The 14638-nt window shown below is 38.3% G+C and overlaps 1 protein-coding gene across 2 annotated transcripts in view; it reads right to left on the bottom strand.

Moving 5' to 3' along the window:
• Window positions 1-14578, bottom strand: part of POU2F2 (POU class 2 homeobox 2) — a 136957-nt gene extending 122379 nt beyond the window's left edge. Inside the window, exons 1-2 of one of the 2 annotated variants that reach the window (XM_039352160.1) lie at window positions 13586-14578; window positions 10068-10188 (exon numbers count right to left, since the gene is read on the bottom strand). The gene's annotated coding sequence lies outside the window, so the exon portion shown is untranslated. Of the gene's footprint in view, window positions 1-10067; window positions 10189-13585 lie in introns of those variants that run through there. The other variant, XM_039352157.1, reaches the window with a different exon arrangement.
• Window positions 14579-14638: the final 60 nt, after the last annotated feature.

The following is a 14638-nucleotide window of genomic DNA, read 5'->3' as shown; positions in this document are numbered from 1 at the left end:
TATAATTTTTACATAGAGTGAATATAGAAAATTAACAACCAAACCATTGAGTGTGTATAAATTAAACATGCCATTGAGAAATGTAACTTTTGCAAGCAACTTGCAATAAACAAAACTGATGTTTAAATATTTTTCATTAGATGCATTGCAATGTTTTAATTTCTTTGATTTAATCAGATAGAAATGTTAAATCTAGTACTGCTTAAATAGACTTGATTTGTAATATGGATGTTTAAAAAATATATAAGAAATAATCTATGAATCTATGCAAAATAATATTCAGCCCATTAGTATTTTAGGTTCTATATACTAAGAAAGCAGAAAAATAGAAGAAATGTATCCAGTATTTAAAATTATTGCGTTAAATGGAAATTAACCTTCATTTAATGCTCTAAATATCAACGAAATACAAATTTGGAAAAGCAGTTTTTATTTTCCAAATACATTTAGGTAGCTGAATATTATAGCTGAAATGTGATATAGGGATTTTACTAATTTTCAGAAACAGAATTATACAATTTCCTTCTCTGATGTTATATATTTATAATGTAAAATTATTGTAAAAGCATTTTTAAAAATAGAAGAGATAGTTGTAGCTTGATTACAAATGTATGCTATATAAAAACACTGAAAATCCTCAAACATTTGGTGCAGAATTAAGAATTAAACTTGTAGAACATCATATGAATGATACAGTCATGCCACATTTGTCTGAATGCCGAATTTTTAGAATTTCAGGTAACTAATTTGTTAATTTTCTATGAAAAGTGTATGCTACAGTGTTGCTATTTAATGCTATTGAAGTGGCATTTAATTCTCCTTAGTTAAATAGTTAAAGTAAATAACTACAAACAATATTTGTAGATGCATTTGGATGAATTCAATGGGGTATTCCGTTGTTTGCCGTAACATTTTTATAGAACATATAACTGTCTAGCTTCTGAAATTACTCAGATCATATTCTAACAACAAAAAAATATAAGAAAAATTCTTGAAATATTACAGTACATATTGGTCATTAGCTATGCATAAGAGTCTCAATATCTTGCCTTCAGAATTAATGCTGCATTGCCTGAGTTTTAAAAACAAACATTTGACTCATACATTTTTCAGTAACTTGAAATTTTTGTTACTTTATGCAGTCCTTATTTTTATACATCATTTCAGTATATCATACATGCCGAAAGAATATCGAAATGTTCTGTGCAATTATTAAACTTGTCTAAAATTCACATTCAGGATCAAAAGAACCCCAGACATCTATTTGTGCAATATGGAAAATGAAGGTGGTTACAATGAAGCATTTTAGAAGCAGGGAAAAAAAAACGAGGAACTGTTGCATTTAGCACCAAGGTAATTATTTCTTTAAATGTTTGACTTCTTTCTTTAGCCCACAGTGCTGTAATTGGTGATTATAAGGTCTGTGAATGCTAAGAATTGAGGATTACAGACACTGTATCAAATGTGTTTTACTGTTAGGTTGAATGCCAGTGAGCGAAGGACAACATGGGGATTTTTTTTCCTTATTGTTGCTCGATGGAAAAAAAATACTGATTTTATTAGTTTCCAAGTGAGGAAGGAAGCAAATCATGTACCAAAGTCAGAATCACAATCCTGGAAGCAACATCAAGAAAGAGGCACCCAATTTTATTGTACAATAAGCATCAACAATCACAAATCTCCCCTCCAAACCTTTTAACTTGGAAATCAAACTGGATTAATTTAATTATTTTGAGATCTAAAGCTCCATGGTTACAACATAGACAGACACAGGCATATCCCAATCCCTCAGTCTGGCTGGCATACCCAATCCACGGCTGACATGTTTTGGTGCTTTGCATGACATTTCAGTTCATGTGTTTGATCATAAAGATTCAGTATATGTTACCATAGAAGGCCGGATCGTGTAGAGCATGTACACTTATTCTGTACACTTATCACATCTTAAAAGAATGTCATTTGGAACATCGCACTTGATGTGTATACTTTTTTAAATTAACTTTTTGCAGGAACATTGCATTTTCTAGCTGGCCACATCACAAACACATCCAGCAGTTCTTTAAAAGCTCTAGGAAAATCTAACAACCAACCCCTCTAATTTATATATTTCACACAAAGCCTAGTTATTGCTGTGCTGACAGGCTCACATATCTCGTGAACAAACGTTAAAAGGGAGGAGGTAGGTAGGAAATAACAGAAAATTATGTCTTTTCGTGGACCAATTGCACCAAACAAGAGAAAAACTTAATGAAAAACCAGCAATAGGCAGGCTACAAGATAGAAGTCTGAATGCAAAAAAGAGTGGTGTACATCCTCCTAGCAAAAGATAATTACTTCCTTTTGATTAAATTCATAGTTTCCTTGAACTTAGAGCTGAGCTTTGGGTGAAACACCAGCCACAGGGACTTACAAGGGGAAGCTGTAAAAGTTGGAAGCTTGGACAGGAGATAAGATCACTGGAAATCCCACACCATTCCAGGATGGCTGCACCAAATAACGTGGAAAAATAATATTAATTTACAAGCATTAAAATACTAATTGCCATTGTGTGTGCATATACATAGGTATAATCATAAAAATGTAGTTAACCCATAACTGGGTTAGAGATTTGCTGTTTATTTGTTTAAATATTTTCTGAAAAAAAAATAATTAAGTAGATTTTTATTGCTAATTAGCATTCTACAACTTTTGCTCTCCAGCCTGAATGGCCTTTTGATAGCCCAGAAATAGACAGGTTTGGATAGGCTGATTTTTTTTTCTCCTTATTTCCATAGCCTTTCCTTGCTCAATAACTAACTCGACTGGATAGTCCCTTCCAGAACATTCCGCCTGTGGTAGGCCCAAATTCAACCATCAAAATGGCTTTCTAAGAAAGCCAAATCTCTCTCTCTGCTTCCTCTACCTCTGGAGAACTTGAGGTACCTTTTAAGGAGATAAACTGGTCTCCAGCACTACCAGTTGCTGCAAACCTCAGCATGGTTTCCTTTTCCTGCTCTACCACCATTTCACAAGGATGCAGGACAGGAACGCATGAATTAAGATCAAGATAAGCTTGCTGTTGAAACCGGCAAGCAATTTCTATCAAGGCCAGTGGCGCCCTCTTGCCAAAAGATTTGGGAATGCCAGGTTCCAAATTAATTCCCTGAAAACGTGCAGATGTTTCACGCTTGGCCATACAATGGAAGTGTCCTGGGTCTTTCTGGTCCAGCCCAAAATGTAAAGGACTGAAGCTCAGTGCAAAGTATTTGAATAGAGGGGAAGGGGAAAATGAAGGCTGGGGTAGAAAAAGAGAGGAAGGCACAGAATAGGTAAGTTTGCAAAACCACAAAAGGACTTGCAAGATATAAGAATATATGAAAGGCAAGAGGTATACATGTATATAAAGTATATTTCTTTTTTCATTGGCTGCTTGCTAGGAACTGAGCTCTATGGAGTAAGCAAGTCAGGACAAACTTACAATAGTTTGTTTAGTGGTTGTTCAAAGTTACAACGACACTGAAAAAAAATGACTTATGAACGTTTCTCACACTTACAACTGTTGCAGTATCTCCGTGGTCATGTGATCAAAATTCAGATTTGTGACTATTTGAAGTTACAACGGCACTGAAAAACATGACTTATGGCTGTTTTTCACACTTATGACTATTGCAGCATCCCCATGGGCATGTTATGAAAATTTGGATGCTTGGGAACTGGCCTGTGTTTATGATGGTTGCAGCAGTGTCCAGGGTCATGTGATCGCCTTTTGCAAGCTTCTGACAAGCAAAGTCAATTGGGAAGCCATTCACTTAACAGACTAGACTAGACTAGACTAAGGAATAAGGAATAACAATAGAATGGAATGGAATGGAATGGAATAGAATAGAATAGAATAGAATAGAATAGAATAGAATAGAATAGAATAGAATAGAATAGAATAGAATAGAATAGAATAGAATAGAATAATGGGATGGGATGGGATGGGATGGGATGGGATGGGATGGAATAGAATAGAATAGAATAATGGGGTGGAATAGAATAGAATAGAATAGAATAGAATAGAATAGAATAGAATAGAATAGAATAGAATAGAATAGAATAATGGGATGGGATGGGATGGAATAGAATAGAATAGAATAGAATAGAATAGAATAGAATAGAATAGAATAGAATAGAATAGAATAGAATAATGGGATGGAATAGAATAGAATAGAATAGAATAGAATAGAATAGAATAGAATAGAATAGAATAGAATAGAATAGAATAATGGAATGGAATAGAATAGAATAGAATAGAATAGAATAGAATAGAATAGAATAGAATAGAATAGAATAGAATAGAATAGAATATTCTTCATTGGCCAAGTATGACTGGACACACTAGAAATTTGTTTCTGGTGCATAAACTCTCAGTATACATACAAGCAACCAAGTGATAAAAACATAAATCATAAGATACAATCATAACAACCAACAAATAATAGTCATAAATTAACAACTGTAATGTTTCATTTAAGAACGGTGACAAAGAAGGTCATAAAATCAGGCATGATGTACTTAAGAACTGTCTTGCTTAGCAACTTAAATTTGAGCTCAGTTGGAGTCGTAAGTTGAGGACTATCTGTACTGTTATGGAAGGCATAGTCAAAAGGAGAACGAACAAGGGAAGGAAAGACATGCCCAAATAGTACTGTGGCTCTGACCCAAATTGGAGGAGAGGGAAAATAAATGTTTTAAGCACAGATTAAGCAGCAGCCATGTATCTCGCATTAGCTCAGGGAAGATTTCATATGTGAATAAGCCTTTGAAGTAATTCAAACTGTTAACCAGGTTAAATGTTAAAGCTCTGGGGTTTAAAAGAAAAAGAAAAAACGACAGAGGAAGATTCTTCTTTTGGCATGGGTAAGCTGTAAATGTGGTAGCCTGTAGATTAACAGCATCTAAAGATAAGCTTAGGGAAAAAAAGGATTTCTTAGGAAGGAACCAATAATTTCCTCTTCAAAATCAATGAAAGAGACTGTTCTGTGCACCCTTGCTGCAGAACCAGCCCCAGACGACTTATTTACAAATTACATGCAAAAGGCCAAGCACGGGGGAGCTTTCTCACCTCCAAGCCATTAAACAGGAGGAAATGAAGTGCTTTGTAAAAATTTCGGCTTTTCTGTAAACCAGGCACACTTCACCATTGCCAGAGCTACTAGGTTCTTTCACAAAGATTCCTTTGTGAAGTCAGTTGTTGAAAGAAACAAGGAGTAGGAGCTCCTTGGAGCGAGAAGCAGTAAACAGGCAATGCTGTATTCTTAATAGAGTTGGAAGGGATCTTGTAGGTCATCTAGTCTACACCACCACCACCACCCCGCTCAAGCAGGAGACACTATACTATTTCGGACAAGTGGCTGTCCAGTCTTTTCTTGAAAGTTTCCAGTGATGAAGCACCCACAACTTCTGAAGGCAACTTCTGTTCCATTGGTTGATTGTTCTCACTGTCAGAAAATTTCTCCTCATTTCTAGGTTGAATCTCTCCTTGATCAGTTTTCGTCCATTGTTCCTTGTCTGGCCTTCAGGTGCTTTGGACAATAGGTTGACCCCCCTCCTCTCTGTGACAGACCATCAAATATTGGAATATTGGACAGCCCCTCAAATGTCATGTCAACCCTGATCCTTAATAATAATAATAATAGTAAAGTTGGAAGGGACCTTGGAGGTCATCTAGTCCAACCCCCTGCTCAGGCAGGAAACCCTACACCATTTTGGACAAATGGCTGTCCAGTCTCTTCTTAAAAACTTCCAGTGTTGGAGCATTTACTGTTTCTGGAGGCAGGCTGTTCCACTGATTAATTGTTCTCACTGTCAGGAAGTTTCTCCTTAGTTCTAGGTTGCTTCTCTCCTTGGTTAGTTTCTATCTGTTGCTTCTTGTCCTGCCTTCAGGTGCTTTGGAAAATAGCTTAATTCCCTCTTCTTTATGGCAGCCCCTGAGATATTGGAACACTGCTATCATGTCCCCCCTTGTCCTTCTCTTCGTTAAACTAGACAGACCCAATTCCAGCAACCGTTCCTTATATGTTTTAGCCTCCAGTCCCCTAATCATCTTTATTGCTCTTCTCTGTACTCTTTCTAGAGTCTCAACATCTTTTTTACATCGTGGTGACCAAAACTGGATGCAGTATTCCAAGTGTGGCCTTACCAAGGCTTTGAAGAGTGGTATTAATACTTCACGTGATCTTGATTCTATCCCTCTGTTAATGCAGCCTAGCACTGTGTTGGCCTTTTTGGCAGCGGCAGCACACTGCTGGCTCATATTTAGGTGATTGTCCACTAGGACTCCGAGGTCCCTCTCACAGTTACTACTATTGAGCATGGTGCCACCTATGCTGTACTTGTGCATTTGGTTTTTCTTGCTTAAATGTAGAACCTTGCTTTTTTCACCATTGAATTTCATTTTGTTAGTTAGTGCCCAGTGTTCAATCCTTCTCTTCACTAAATTAGCCATGCCCAATTCTTGCAACCGTTCTTCATATGTTTTAGCCTCCAGTCTCCTAATCATCTTTGTTGCTCTTCTCTGCACTCTTTCTAGAGTGTCAACATCTTTTTTATAGTGTGGTGACCAAAACTGGATGCTGTATTGTAGGAATGCTCACGCACTCAGTTATGTTAGTATAATAATTTGCTTCTAAATTTATAATTATGCTCTAAAATAGCTTTCCCCAGCTTGGAAAACTTCAGGAGGCCAAATTGGTTGGGGCTTATAGCTAAATAATCCAGAGGTAAGCAGATTTAGAATTTGGATAGTGTGGTGTAGGCACATTCACAAAATGGCTGACATGGGAAACTAGCCCAAACGGGCAACACCAGTCACAAAACACCTATAAGTAGTCCTTTATTTGCAATCACAATTGGAACTAAAATTTCTGTTGCTAAGCAAAGCAGTTGTTAATGTTGTTGTGCCTGATTTTATGACCTTTTTCGCCATGATTGTTAACCGAATCACTGCAATTGTTAATGACTCGTGGAGTTGATAAGCAAATCTGGTTCCCCTCCCCCCCATCATTAACTTTAGTTATCAGAAGCTACCTCGGAAGTTTGCAAATGGTGGTCACATGACCCTGGGACCTTTGAATATGAATTATTAATTTAATTTGCATTCTTCCTTGATCAATTTGGGAATAACTGAATAGTGACTTTCCGACAGAATATAGGGTGCAATGATGAGATTGCAACAGAATGGCAGGTGCATTCAAAGAAATACACAGTATTTATCAGTGATACTGTAATCAGTCTAGGAAAGGCACTCAATACGCAGGACTTTTTTCAAAAGGAAAGAGACTGAATATAGACAGGGATTTGGGTACAAGTCAGTCACAGGGTAGTGGAGCCATCTAGTGGCCACTTTGACAATTAGCTCAACGTCAAGGGGATTTGGTAGTTAATGAAGGAAATGCAGTAAAAATTCTTTCTGTCCCAGTGAAGCACACCTACTTCATGATATTTTCAATAGCAAGTATACATTTTAATCTCCCAGGTCTTTTGCTGCTTATTCAGTTTAACATGAACAATTGTGCTGTTATTTTTAAATTAAATTGCAATAGTCTGTTTTCTGATTTTTTTTATTTGTACTACATGATTGTTTATTTGTAGACTGTATTTTTAAGTTGAGGTTCTACAGTACTTTATTTCGTTTTTTAAAGCATGTTTAAAATGCTTTGTAAACCGCTGCAGGAAAGTCTGTTTTGATGGTATACATTTTTTAAAAAATAAAATATTACCGCCACTATTGCCATAACTTGGAGTAGAATTAAAACCAGAGACATGTGGGCTTCCAGTTTTGTGCAGTAGTGCAGCAGCTGAAGGATCGTGGGGCTCCACACCCTACGTCCAATTTTTTTCTGTTTGGTGACCCTAAATGGGCCTAAACTGATCTCAGGGAGGCGACAAAGAAGGAGGGGTGCCCCGCTGACTGTGGAGAGATGGCGGTCGATCCGGTCGTCCAGAGAAAAACCCCCAGAAACAGAAGAAAGTCTAGTTTCACTCCAGAGTCTAGCCCAAGCTACAAGCAGCCAAAGCCCAAAAGCACTAATTTAAGCTTGATCATAAACAACGTGGAATTGGGTAAAAATATTGATTCTCTCTCTTCTACTTGATAATTGATTTCCTGGGAAAAAAAAAAGCCCAAGAAGCAAAAATCCTCCAAAAATGAGAAGGGGGACTTTTGCTCCACCCTCCCACAGATGGAAGCGGCGAATTAAACTTTTATGGGGGACAGAAATACATTGAAATGAAATGAATATAAGACTTAAATCTGGATAAGTTTGAAATTGGTGGAGTGGTAAGATTTTCTTTTTCAAAAAATTATTGATGAAAACAGAAGAAAGTAATTGTTTGTTTTGAAAACTGAAAATGAACTGGTGCTGACATCTAGTGGTGAATGAAAATATACAATTGTAATTGCTCTGATACAGGAATTGGCAGAAAGCCCAGAAAAAGATAACCTGTTTTTGTGACCTTCAGTGTTTTAACTAAACATAGAACAGCTTCAACAAAGAAAAGAAAACATGTTGGGCTATCTACAAAGCGAGAACCATAAACCTGAGGGGAAAAAAACTGATCTTCCTGGATTATAAATACTTATTGAATTGTGGCTCTAAAGCTGTTTGCAGAGAAAGGAAAACTTTGATTTTTGGCTATCATGGAACATCAGATATCTGTAGAAAGAACATATAAAGAAAAAACAAATACTTTCCAGGGGGAAATGTATGCTATGTTGCAACTAATACAAATGACAATGACTTCAAACCACAAGGAAATTTAAAACAACTTTCTTTATATTTATATTTTATATTTATATTTTTGAAAATATAAATGAACACATCTTCAATTTAACCTCACAAAAAAACTCTCAGAAAATAAAAAAGAGAGCGATCAAATAAAGCAGACAACTGAACATAAACCAGAGGAAAGAGATTTAAAAATGGAACCCAACAATGGAAGGAATTATGACTTAGCCCAGGCAGAAAAAACTTGTTGGAAATATCATACATGGAAAAGATAACCTACACTTTAAGATTGCAAAATAAGTCTGAGGACAAGAAAAAAGATTTGACAAAAAGGATTATAGAGCTGTCAGGAGAACTACGAGAACTTGAGAGACAAAAAATGATAAGAGAAATTAAGAGAAAGAGAAAGAAAAAGATTTTCAGTGAATACGAAGGGGCAAAACATTCCTATAAAAACATTACCTATAAGTCAGTCATACGCACACAGAGAAAGTTATTTTATTTTATTTTGCTTCATGACCAGAAGGCAGCCCTTCCCTATGGTCACCCCAATGTTTTGGAACCCCCTCATGCCACCTTCCCCGAAGTACATCCAGCCCCTTTGTTACTGAACTTTTTGCAAGAACAATAATACTTAGGCAAACTTTTTTAGTTCAGTGGCAATTGGGCTGTCCCTATTTCTTCTTTTATATTTTTTATGTCTGCATTTGTATGTGTGTGGAAAGGTGTCTTACTTGGTATTAGGGGCTTGATGAAGTGTTATTATATTTCAGCTGCTTTTGTTTCTACCCAAGTCTGGAAGAAAGAAAGAGAGAGAGAGAGAGAGAGAGAGAGAGGGAGGGAGGGAGGGAGGGAGGGAGGGAGGGAGGGAGGGAGAGAGAGAGAAGGAAGGAAGGAAGGAAGGAAGGAAGGAAGGAAGGCTTTCTTAAACTAAAATTTACTTTCCAAAGCTTTTCATTAGAGAAACAAAGAAGCGAGGCAATTAAAATTGCCACGCTGAAATAGAAATTCCATCAAACAGAAGGATGTATTCAGCCTCTCTTTTTTTTTTTTCTAACTTTGGATAAGTCTACCTAATATGACAGACTTAACTGAAACAACCTAGAGGAATGAAGCCACGCGTGATATAGCACAATATGGCACAGTATTTATATTTAATATGCACATAACAAGATCATTTTTCCCCACACAACCACAAGACCAAACAAAAGAGACCAATTATGTTTGAACTCAGTATATGGTGCAAAATCTATTCCCCCCCTTTTTTTCCTAACCATACAATAGTAAAAAAAGGAAGCCTTGTTCTCAATTACTTACCAAAGCAAAGCGGATGCACCCCATAATTTTACATCCAGGAGCTAACAAAAAGACTGGTGATCTGGGGAAAAATTGTCCTAGTGCTATGTTTCTTCACATTCTTTCACTTGTATTTTCAGTTCTGCAGAATTTAAGAAAACAAATGAATGTAGGAATTGCAATGGAAATGGCCTAAGATTTGTAATGGCTAGAATCTTGCATGAGGCAGCAGTATTATTATTTTTTTTTAATCTTGCTTTTCAACGAAAATGGTTACATCATTATTATTACAGGTATTCTTGACTTATAAACCATTCATTGAAGGTTTTTAAGAAGAGATTGGACAGCCCTAGCCAGAATGGTTTAGGGCAGTGGTTTTCAACCTGTGGGTCGGGACCCCATTTGGGGTCGAACGACCATTTCACGGGGGTCGCCAAACAATGCAGTCCGCCATTTTTTTTCCCCTTTTCCTTAGCTGTGCTACTCCCTTTTATTCTATTGGCTTTTGAAAGCCAATAAATAGACTCTCTTGAATAGAGTCTAATTCTATTGGCTTTCAAAAGCCAATGGGAATTGTCCAGGCTGTCTCTGCCCTGCTGAGCCCGCCAAAAGTCCCATTCTGCAAACGGTGCTGCACCAGTTGAGTAGTCCTCGACTTACGACCGATTGGGGGTTGCGGCATTAAAAAGGTTGAGAACCACTGGTTTAGGGTCTCTTGCTCAAACGGGGTTGAACTAGAAAACCTCCAAAGCCCTTTCCAACTCTATTATTCTGTATTATTTAGTGACCATTCAAACATACAATGGTATGGAAACAAGTGACTTACAACCAGTCCTCAAAGTTACAACCACTGTAGCATCCCCACATTTACCCAATCAAAATTCAGGCCTTTGGCAATTGGTATGTATCTACGACAGTTGCAGCATTCCAGGGTCATTTCCAACTGGCTTCTGACAAGCAAAGTCAGTGGGGAACCTGGATTTGCTTAACGACAGCATTACTCGTTTAACAACTACAGTGATTCACTTAACAGCTGTGGCAAAAGAAGTTGTAAAATCGGGCACAACTCATTTGACAAAGGAAATTCTGGTGCTTATGTGGTCATAAGTTCAGGACTACCTGTTTATTATTATTAAAATACGAGTCCTTCCTGCTGGGCTTGCAATTCTAAAAGATGTCTCCATTAAAAAGAAAGAAAAGAGTGGGGGACACAAACTCCAGCCTCACCCCTTAAATTTGCAGGAGTAGTTTAAATAGTAAAAGCCAGTTTGGTTTAGAAAGTGGAAGACAGTGGGTTCAAGTCCTGTCTTAGGCATGAAAGCCACTGGGTGACTTTGGGCCAGTCGCTCTTCAGTCCAACCCACCTCACAGGATCGTTGTTGTGAGGAAACAGGAGGAAGGTGTGTTGGATATGCCATAAAAAATAAAATAATAATAAAATGCTCAATAGTAGTAACTGTGAGAGGGACCTCGGACTCCTAGTGGGCAATCCCTTAAATAGGAGCCAGCCGTGTGCTGCAGCTGCCAAAAAGGCCAACGCAGTGCTGGGCTGCATTAACAGAGGGATAGAATCAAGATCACGTGAAGTGTTAATACCACTTTACAAGGCCTTGGTAAGGCCACACCTGGAATACTGCATCCAGTTTTGGTCACCACGATGTAAAAAAGATGCTGAGACTCTAGAAAGAGTACAGAGAAGAGCAACAAAGATGATTAGGGGACTGAAGGCTAAAGCATATAAGGAAAGGCTGCTGGAATTGGGTATGTCTAGTCCAGTGTTTCTCAACCTTGACAATTTTAATGCATGTGGACTTCAACTCCCAGAATTCCACAGCCAGCAATGCTGGCTGTAGAATTCTGGGAGTTGAAGTCTACATGCCTTAAAATTGTCAAGGTTGAGAAACACTGGTCTAGTCTAACGAAGAGAAGGATGAGGGGGGACAGGATAGCAGTGTTCCAATATCTCAGGGGCTGCCCCAAAGAAGAGGGAGTCAAGCGATTCTCCAAGGCACCTGAAGGCAGGACAAGAAGCAACGGGTGGAAACTGATCAAGGAGAGAAGCAACCCAGAACTAAGGAGAAAGTTCCTGAAAGTGAGAACAATTAACCAGTGGAACAACCTGCCTCCAGAAGCTGTGAATGCTCCAACACTGGAGGTTTTTAAGAAGAGACTGGATAGGTTTCCTGCCTGAGCAGGGGGTTAGACTAGATGACCCCCAAGGTCCCTTCCAACTTTATTATTATTATTATCAAAATAATAATACAATAAAAATAATATAAAATAATAAAATAAAATAATAAAATAAAATAATAAAACAATAAAATTAAAATAAAATAATAAAATAAAATAATAAAACAATAAAATAAAAATAAAATAATAAAATAAAATAATAAAACAATAAAATAAAAATAAAATAATAAAATAAAATAATAAAATAATAAAAAATAAATATAAATAAAAGAAAAACCTGAAAGAAAAACCACATGGATATTATATTCTCCTCCTTTTCCTCCTCCTCCTCCTCCAAGATTTTTCCCGCCTTTTTTCCATACACAACTCAAGGCAGCGAACATACCTCCTAATCCTTCCTTCTCTTTTTTCCCTCACAACAACTACCCTGCGAGGTGGGTTGGGGGCTAAGAAGAGACCAGCCCAAACTCCCCCAGCCAGTTTTTCATGCCTAAATACAGGACTAGAACTCTCTTTTTTTTTTTTTTTTTTTTTTGAGGGCAATGGAACCCTCTGGAAATGTTAACAGCCATCGATGCCTCCACCGCCATCACAAAATGGTTGCCTGAGGGGAAAAAAACCAGCTGAACCCAAACAACCATTTCACAGACCGGCATTATCAGTGAAGCTTAAAAAGTGGGTAATTTGCCTACGAGCCTTGAAGAAGAGGCAGCCGCCATGTCCCAAAACATGTTGCGGAATAACATTTCGCCTCCCTCAGGACCACCTCCCTGAATTTCCCTGGATGCTGCTTCACCCCCTTCCTCCTTTTTTGCACTGTCCTCCCAGAGTGCTGCTCTGTAACGTTATCTATCAGATTTTTATGCTGCCTTCTTTTTTTTTCATACATGATTCAGGGCAACGAATGTGCTTCCTACCCTTTCCTCCTCTTTTCCGCACAACAGCCTTGTGAGGCTGGTTGGGCTGAGACAGAACGAGTGGTCACCCAGTGGCCTTCCATGCCTAAGGGAGGATTAAAACTCAGAACTTCCTGGTTCTCCCCCCATCCTCCAAACTCTCATAAACCAGCCCTGCCAGCCCTCTGAGGTAGACTTGGCTGAGGATAAGACTCCACCATGGCTACTGCTGGAGTTGTTATAGTTGTTTCTGGAGGGGGCGATTAACAAGCTTTGAAAACCTGATAGAGATCCTCTCTCTCTCATTTTATACCTCATTCTCCCTTTTTATTGTTGCCAGCCACCTAGAGTAGCCCCACGTCGAGATAGGCAGCAAAATAAATTCAACAAATAAAAATGAATACATGATATTAAAGAGATTCAAGGCAGGGCAATCTTGACTCTTTTCCTCACCTGTCTATCCAGATGAAGGGGATTATTAGCATAATGGCTGTTGAATTTTTTTTTTCCCAAAGGCCACAATCTCTGTATTCCTTCTCAGTGCTGCCTCCAAACCTTCCTAGTAGGTGGCCATCATGGGAGTTGTAGTCCAATAGCAAAGCCATGTGGTAGGCTGGCCTGTTTGTGCAGGGTGGGCTAAAAGAGGCATTATTGCTCACCATGGATAATGCCAAGGGAAGCCAATCAGCCCTTGAATTTTATTTTTATTTTGCCTTTATTATTTTTATAAACGACTCAAGATGGGGAACATAACAATACTCCTTCCTCCTCCCATTTTCTCCACCAAAACAACCCTGTGAGGTTGGGCTGAGAGAATGATTGGCCCAATCACCAGCCACCTTTCACACCTAAGGCGAAACTAGAACTCACCTGTCTCTTGGTGATTGGTCCAAGGTCACCCAGCAGCATTCATGTCCAAGGAAGGACTAGAATTCACAGCCTCCTGGTTTCTAGGCCAGCACTTTCACACATTAAACTGGCTCTGAACGTGGTGTTCATAAGGGCGGAAAACAAATTCAGTACCTTGACTCAGTCATCACACTTAATTCATGGTTTGCTTTGCTTAATCCTGCTTTAAGCAAACGACTCTGGGTTGGGTTCATAATTGCATTACTAAATTAGGGGAAATCACATGTGCCATCAACTAGAGTTGCATAATCTGAACTTTTGGCCGCAGGTATGGCTTTGATTATCCTGTAAATATCCACCTTCTCTACTCTTGTTCAGATACATTCTCCCTTCAGACATCAGACAATCCTATTGGCTTTCCATAAAGCTAGTTATGTGCCTGGGTTCCTCAGTGTGTTAAAGCCCCGTTTCTGGGCTATATTAACATCTACAGCAGTGGTTCTCAACCTTTTTAATGTCGTGACCCCCAACCGTCGTAAGTCGAGGACTACTCAACTGGTGCAGCACCGTTTGTAGAATGGGACTTTTGGCAGGCTTAGCAGGGCGAGACAGCCTGGACAATTCCTATTGGCTTTTGAAAGCCAATAGAATTAGACT

The sequence above is a fragment of the Crotalus tigris genome, unplaced genomic scaffold (genome assembly GCF_016545835.1).
Source record: "Crotalus tigris isolate CLP2741 ecotype Arizona unplaced genomic scaffold, ASM1654583v1 scf7180000018413.2111637, whole genome shotgun sequence".
Classification (NCBI taxonomy): domain Eukaryota; kingdom Metazoa; phylum Chordata; class Lepidosauria; order Squamata; family Viperidae; genus Crotalus; species Crotalus tigris.
This window is presented reverse-complemented; position numbering and strand designations above follow the sequence as displayed.